The sequence below is a fragment of the Phascolarctos cinereus genome, unplaced genomic scaffold (assembly GCF_003287225.1).
Source record: "Phascolarctos cinereus isolate Bilbo 61053 unplaced genomic scaffold, phaCin_HiC Scaffold_5;HRSCAF=322, whole genome shotgun sequence".
NCBI classification, from domain to species: Eukaryota; Metazoa; Chordata; class Mammalia; order Diprotodontia; family Phascolarctidae; genus Phascolarctos; species Phascolarctos cinereus.
The window spans coordinates 445,895,986-445,904,345 of NW_027555958.1; the positions used below are offsets into that span (position 1 = coordinate 445,895,986).

Here is an 8,360-nt window from a genome sequence, read left to right on the forward strand (position 1 = left end):
TATAAATCTTTCCATGTTTTTCTGAAGTCTGCCTGCTCATCATTTCTTACAGCACAATAGTATTCCATTACATTCATACACCACAACTTGTTCAGCCATTCCCCAATTGATGGGCATTCCCTCGATTTCTAATTTTTTGTCACCACAGAAGGCAGTGGGCCCTTTTCCCATTTTTATGATCTCTTTGGGATACAGACCTAGAAGACATACATCATTTCTTACAGCACAATAATATTCTATTATATTCATGTACCACAATTTCTTTGCCCATTTCCCAATTTATGGGCATCTGCTTTGTTTCCAAGTCTTTGACTATTTCACTTCAATTTAACAAGTATTTATGGACACCTGCTATAGGACAGGCACTGTACTGGGTACTGAAGACACAAGAAAAGGAGAAAGAAATAGTTCCTGCCTTCAAGGAGTTTATGTTCTATGGGCAAGGGATATAGATGTGCATTATTATAAATAAATACAAAATCATTTGAGGGAGGAGAGCATAGGTCTAAAATAAAGGGCAATTTGTTAGCAACAGAAAAAGGTTTCCAGAGGACACAATGAAAGGATATAGGGGCACCAGAGATATAGGGTTGCCATGGATAGGTAGGACGGAGCAGGGAGAGGTGGTCAGGAACCAGTCCTGGGCAGCCTAAAAAGGAAGTGTGAGGGTTCTGAGTGAGGCTATAGTGTAATGGATTTCAAGAATAATGTTTTTGTGATTAGCAATGTCTGGCCTGAGAGTCACAGCAAGGGTTGGTGGAAAAGGCAGCATTAACAAATGCATCTCCAGCCAAGATCTCATGCTCCAGACCCATATGGATCCTTGGCCATGCTCTCTAGTATTGTATGCACCTTCTCTCCTGCCTCCAGAAGCATTAGGCCAACAGTGAGGAGACAGATTCCAATCCTTCCTGTGGGTTTCAGACCCTCTGCTGCTATTCTCTCTCAGCAGCTTCTCCTTTGAAACTCATTCCACCTAGCTCAGCCCCAGCAATGGAGCATGCAGCCTCTACTCAAATGATTCCAGTGGTGAAGAGCTCACTACCACCTGGGGCATTCCATTCCACAGGTCAGAGGCAATGTAGCATAATGGAAAGATTGCTGACCTTAGATTCAGAAGAGACCTCACTTTGCATCCTGACTCTCACTATTGCTAGGTATGCAAGGATGGACAAGAAGCATTGATTAAGTACATACTACGTGCCAGCCACTGTGCTGAAGGGCTAGAGATACAAAGAAATACACCAATACTGGTCTCTGCTCCCAAGGAGCACATAGAGCAGATGGAAGGCAATCTTAGAAGAAAAGGCCCTAGCAACTGATGAAGCAGGCTCCTGTAGTAGGCAGAATTTGAGCTGAGTCTTGAAGAAAGCCAGGGAGACTGAGGAGCAGAAACAAGGAAAGAGAGTATTACAGGCATGGGGCACAGTCAGCACAAAGGCCAAAGGCACAGAGCCCAGAGACAGAGAGTGTTAGGAATAGCAAGGGGGGGCCACTGTAGCTGAATCAGAGTGGGTGGAAGAGAACAGGATATAAGCAGACTGGAAAGGTGGGGAGGGGCCAGGTTGTGGCAGCTTTAAGTGCTCAACAGAGGGCTTTGTATTTGACCATGGAGATAACTGGAAACCACTGGAACTTCTTGAGGAGTGAGGCTGACATAGTCAGACCCAGCTGCATTTTTGGAAAATCACTTTGGCTGCTTTAATTGAAAGAGAGATTGGGGTGGAGAGAGACTTGAAGTGGGGCAACCAATTAGGAAGCCATTGAAATAGACCAGGTGACAAGTGATGAGGGCCCTGGAAGTGGAGAGAAGGGGGCAGTAGCAGGAGATGCTGTGAGAGTTACCCAAGGGTTTAGCTCCATCTCGTGCTTTCCTAGCCTGGTGGGTTGGATTCTAAAATGATTAGATTAGGAGCAGGAAAGGAATCTGAAATGTTTCCTTGTGCTTCTTGACTTTAGAAGAGGAGTTTTGTTTTATATTCTTTTATCACATTTATGCAGGTGCAGCAGCCACAGCTACTGAAGACCTAGAAAGAAAAATTCTTTCTGTTGAAGCCTGTGGCACTGTCAAATGGTTCAATCAGAAAGTTATGGGATTTTATCAGTGGAAACCACATTAGAGAAGATGTGTTAACATCTATCTTGCTGCTGCACCCTAAGGACCTTTCCATCTGACTCTCCAGCTGAAGCCTTCTCCCTATGCTGTCTCCCCCATTAGAATGTGAGCAAGGCCTGTCCTGCTTTTCTATTTGTATCATTAATACTTACTAGAGTGCTTTGCACACAGGAAGTGCTCAATAAAGGCTTTATTAATTTATTATAGTATTATGTGTTTTTAAACTTCATTAGAGTAATTTAATTGGATTTTATGATTTCACAAATGCCTGCTGCATTTTCCTTTTAAAACTAAGTGTATCATTTTAATTTAATAATAAATTAATTTACTTGGGTTTTTTTTTACATGCATTTATAATCTGTCCCTCATACTTCCCTCCCCTCCTCCATTCTTCTTCCTCAGGATGTTAATAATAGTCTGGCTAATATACCCAGTCTGGATTCCTGTACTCCCAGATGGTGTGGCTCACACTCCCAGCCCAGATGAGACTCCATTCTCTGCACCTAGGAAGGAAAAGAACAGAAGAAAAGGCCAAAGACCAGGGATGAGGGAGGGAGGCCTTACGGAATGGTTCTCTCATAGGAAGCTGTTAGAGTCACCTCACTTCCTCAGATTCCTAAATGTCACCAAAAGCCCCCCAAACAGAACTGCCTCAGGTCCTTTTGAAGACTATACGGCTGATAGATAAAGACTCCTCCCAACCAAGTAGTGGGAGGCTAATGCAGAAACAGTTACAGAGTGTCCGTGTATGCTCCTATCCTCATGATTTTCCCCGAAGCAGCTACTGAAGTGTCCTCCCCATGGATGATGCCAATTCAGCAAACTGATGTAGTCCCCCATCACACATGCCAAGGCTCACATATTAAACTCCCACATTGACCATGACAAAAAATGTCTGGCTCTCCTGCACAAGTTCATTCGCCTCTCTAGCTTGAGGTGAGCAGCATGTGTGGTCTTGAGTCTTCTGGATTCTTGATCAGAGTTCTAAAGTCCTTCAAAAGTGTTTTTCTCTGTAATGGTGTTGTTACTGTATAGATTGTTCTCCTAACTTCAATCTGCATTGGTTTATGAAGGTATTCTCAGTTTCCCGTACAACTATTCATTTCATCGTTTCTTTTTGTACAAAAACCCATTACATTCATGTACATAATTTGTTTGTCCATTCTCCAGTAGGAGGACGCCCTCTTCATTTCCAGTTTTTGTCCACTATGAAACTAGAAATACTTTTTCTACATTCTTTAATTTCTTTAGAGTATCCAACTTAGTCATGTTACAGCTGCATCAAATGGTATGTACAGTTTGGTTAATTTGGGGTCATAGTTCAAGATTATTTTCCAGAATGGCTGGACCAATTCAGAGTTCTACTAACAATGCAGTAGAAGCCTGTCTTCCCACAGTCGCTCCAGCATTTGTCGTTTCTTCTTTGATTATCTTTGCCCATCATCCGATGGGTGAGAGGAAGAATCCTAAAATCGCTTTAATTTGCATTTCTTTAATTCTTTGTAGTTTAGAGCATTTTTATGTGGTTGGTTGTTAATAGCTTAGATTTCTTCCTTTGAAAACTGCCTGTTCATATGCTTTGTCTGTTTGTCTATTGGGAAATGATGATGTCCACCAGCTAGGTGGTATAGTGGTTAGAGCACCGGGCCTGGAATCAAGAAGAACTGAATTGAAATATGGTCTCAGACACTTGCTAACTATGTGACCCTAGGCAAATTACTGCCTCAGTTTCCTCATCTATAAAATGGGAATAATAGTACCTACCTCCTAGGGTTCTTGTGAGGATCAAATGAGATTAATATTTGTAAAGCATTTAGCATAGTGCTAGGCATATAGTAGGTGCTTAATAAATGTTAACTTTCTGCCTCACACCACTTTCTCCATGACTTTTCATCTTATACACCTTTATATATGCTAGTGATTTCCTTCCCCTTCCTCCTCCTTTCTTCCCTTCTATAGTTCCCTATCACTCCTACTTTTGTCCTCCAAGACTATTAAAACAGAACAAAATTATCCATAGGCCCTCTGTCATTTTACCTTTCTCTAGGACCCTTAAAAATATTATAATTTTGAGAAGATATTTATTTCTCATCTCTCTAAATAATCCATCCCCACAAATTCTCTTACAATTAAACAAATGCATACTTTTCTATATTTCTCTTGGTGCCTGCATTTCTATTTTAGTTCTAGCATTTTCATCAGGAGGAGGAATCAGGAATGCTTAGAAATCTTTTCCATTAAAGGTCCATTTTGCCCCCTGTAAAATTAAACTCAGTTTTGCCAGATAGATGGCCCTTAGTTGTAAGCCATTTATTTTAATCTTTTATTTTTTCTAATTATGTGTAAAAATCATTTTTACCATTAGTTTTTTAAAATTTTGATATCCAAATTCTCTCCCATTCTCCTCCCCTTCTCCTTCATTGAGAACACAAGCAATTTGATATGACATACAGGTGCAGTCAATCATGCAAAACTTATTTCTACGTTAGTCATGTTGTGAAAGAAAACACAACCCCCCCAAAAAAAATACCAAGAAAAATGAAGTTTCAAAAAGTCTGTTTCAATCTGCATTCAGGGGACAGCTAGGTGGCACAGTGGATAGAGCACTAGCCCTGAAGTCAGGAAGACCTGAGTTCAAATCTGGCCTCAGACCAAACACTTGACACTTACTAGCTGTGTGACCCTGGGCAAGTCACTTAACCCCAATTGCCTAAAAAAACAAAAACAAAACAATCTACATTCAGATTCTACCAGTTCTTTCTCTGGAGGTGGATAGCATTTTGCATCACGAGTCCTTTGGGACTGTTTTAGATCATTGTATTGCTGAGAACAGCTAAGTCATTCCCAATTCTTCATCATACAATATTGTGTTACTATGTCCAGTGTTCTCCTGGATTTGCTCACTTCACCTTGTATCAGTTCATGCAAGTCTTTCCAGGTTTTTCTCAAATCATTCTGCCATCATTTCTTATAGCACAATAGTATTTCATCACAATCATCACCACACATTTTCCTTTAAGTTTCAGAAAGTTTATTAGGCCCCCAGCAGAGTAGAGAGCCAAAGTGGGTGGCCAGCTCCCCCAGTCAGTTGGAGCTTTACATTATATAGACATTTTAAGCAGGAAAAAGGAAATCAGAAAACTGAGTTGGCACATAGGCCCACCTAAATATGGTGTGCTAAACGTAAGGCAAATATAATTATGTTGACATTTCAAAAAGCGTTGGGAAATCCCTTAGAGTACTTGTAGAGCAAAGCTTTCCTCTTCCAGTTCTTCCACACTTCTTATAGGACCATCCTTCCAAAAGGTTCTTTTACTTTTGAGTCACCCAGTGGCATGCACTGCTGAAGTTCCAAGTTTCCACAGCCCCTGCTACCTCAAAAGTCTGGAATTTAGTAGTCTATGCCTGAGGCCATCAGCACATCAGGACCTGAAGCGCTGATCCCGTGGATGGCATGCTGACAAACAGCAAGGAATCCAACCTAAATAAAATCCACAGGAGCTTTACTTTTGCGCATTTAGGCACATCTGCCCAGTCTGGCTTGTTTCCTTTCATTTCCTTTTGCCAAAAAAGCCCCAAAAACAGCTTGTTAAAATTTTAACACAATGAAAACCTGAAAAAGCCGAAAAGCCAAGTTGTATGAGGGTTCAAGTTATCAATAAAATGTAAGAAAATGCCTAAATATTTATTAAGTGTAAGGCTATTAATCATTCTGAGTGCTTACTGGGTCCGAGCACTGAGCGTAGACACAGTCACTTTCTTTTGCCACCTAATGACACAAATGAGGCACAGCAGCCTGTATTGTAATGCCTCTAGGGGCAACATCACATCTCGATCCCCTCAATTTCCAATTCATTGCCACTACTAAAAGAGCTGCTCTCAATATTTTTGTACATAGAGGGTTTTCCCCTTTTTAATCTTTTTGGGATACAGATCTAGTAGTTGTATTGCTGGGTGAAAGGGTATGCACAGTTTTATAGCCCTTGGGCATAATTCCAAATTGCTTTACAGAATAGTTGAATCAGTTCAAAACTCCACCGACGGTGTATCAGTGTCCCAATTCTCCCACAGCCCCTCCAATATTGTTTTCCTTTTCAGTCATATTAGCAAATCTGATAGATGTGAGATTGTGCTTCAGAGTTGTTTTAATTTGCATTTATCTAATCAACAGTGATTTAGATTTGTCATATGATGATGGATAGCTTAGCAGTAGCTAAGTGGCTCAGTGGAGAGAGTGCCAGTCTTAGAACTCATTTTCATGAGTTCAAAACCAGCCTCAGACACTTATTAGTTGTGTGACCCTCGGCAGCTCACTTAACCCTGTTTGCTTCAGATTCTTCATCCGTAAAATGAGCTGGAGAAGGAAATGGCAAACCGCTCTAGCATCTTTGTCAAGAAAACCCCAAATAGGATCGAGAAGAATCAGACATAACTGAAATGACTGAACAATAATAGATATCTTTGATTTCTTTATCTGAAAACTGCCTGTTCATATCCTTTGAGCATTTATCAATTGGGGAATATTATTTATTTTCTTATGAATTTGACTCAGTTCTCTATATATTTGAGAAAGGAGGCCTTTATCAGAAAAACATGCCATAAAAAATTTCTCCCAGTTTTCTGTTTTCCTTCTAATCTTAACTGCACGGGTTTTATCTGTGCAAAAACTCTTTAGTTTAATGTAATCAGAATTATCCATTTCACATCCTGTAATGCTGTCTCTTGTTCGGTCATAAATTCTTCCCCTATCCATAGATCTGACAGGTAAAATTTTCCATGATCCCCTAATTTTCTTATCGTAGCCCCCTTTATTTCTAAATCATGTATCAACTTTGACCTTATCTTGGGTATATGGAGTGACATGTTGGTCTATACCTCGTTTCTGCCAAACTGCTTTCCAGTTTCCCCAGCAATTTTTATCAAATAAGTTCTTGTTTCAGTTTATCAAATACTAGATTACTATGATCTTTTACTGCTGTGAATTGTTGTACCTAATCTATTCCACTGACCAACCACTCTATTTCTTAGCCAGTATCAGATTATTTTGATGATTATGATTTTGTAATATACTTTGAAATCTGGTATGGCTCAGACACCTTCCTTCACATTTTTTTTCTTGACCTTTTGTTCTTCCAGGTGAATTTTGTTAACATTTTTTCTAGCTCTATAAAATAATTTTTGGTAATCTGATTGGTATGGCACTGAATAAGTAAATTAATTTAAGTAGAATTGTCATTTGTATTATATTGGCTTGGCCTACCTATGAGCAAATAGTATTTTTCCCATTGTTTAGATATGACTTTATTTCTGTGAAAAGTGTTTTGTAATTGTGTTCATATAGTTCCTGGGTTTGTCTTGACAGGTAGATTCGCAAGTATTTTATATTGTCTATAGTTATTTTATTTTATTCTTAAAAATGTGATAGTATTTTCCCAAATACATGAAAAAATAGATTTTAACATTCATTTTTGCAAAATTTTGAGTTCCAAATTCTTCTCCCTCCCTCCTTTCCATCACCCCTCCCCAAGACAGTAAGCAATCTGATATAAGCCATATATTCTACAGTTGTTTTAAGTAGAATTTCTTTATATCTCTTCCTGATGGACTTTGTTGGTAGTGCATAGAAATGTTGATGATTTATGAGGGTTTATTTTATATCCTGCCCCTTTGATAAAGTTGTTAATTATTTTAGCTAGTTTTTTAGTTGATTCTCTAGGATTCTCTAAGTATACCATCATATCATCTTCAAGGAATGATAGTTGTGTTTCTTCATTGCCTATTATAATTTCTTCAATTTCTTTTTCTTGTCTTATTGCTTTAGCTATCATTTCTAGTACAATATTGAGTAATAGTGGTGATAATGGGCATCCTTGCTTCACCTCTGATCTTATTGGGAAGGCATCTAGCTTATTCTCATTACAGTGAATATTTGTTCTTGGTTTTAGATAGATGCTACTTATCATTTTAAGAAAAGTTCCAAGGGCAGCTAGGTGGCACAGTGGATAGAGCACTGGCCCTGAAGTCAGGAGGACCTGAGTTCAAGTCCAGCCTCAGACCAAACACTTGAAGCTTACTAGCTGTGTGACCTTGGGCAAGTCACTTAACCCCAATTGCCTTAAAAGAAACAAAAAAAAAAGTTCCATTGATTCCTATGCTTTCTAGTGTTTTTAATAGGAATGTGTGTTGTGTTTTGTCAAAGACTTTTTCTGCATCTATGGAGATAATCCTATGCTTTCTGTTAGTT

The 8,360-nt window shown here is 39.2% G+C and overlaps 1 non-coding gene across 1 annotated transcript; it reads right to left on the reverse strand.

Annotated features, from left to right (window-relative positions):
- Positions 1 to 5,807: 5,807 nt before the first annotated feature.
- LOC144458116 (small nucleolar RNA SNORA17) lies at positions 5,808 to 5,939 on the reverse strand. The gene has a single exon (XR_013487668.1). It is a non-coding gene; the product is annotated as a small nucleolar RNA SNORA17 (small nucleolar RNA).
- Between the last annotated feature and the right edge of the window lie 2,421 nt (positions 5,940 to 8,360).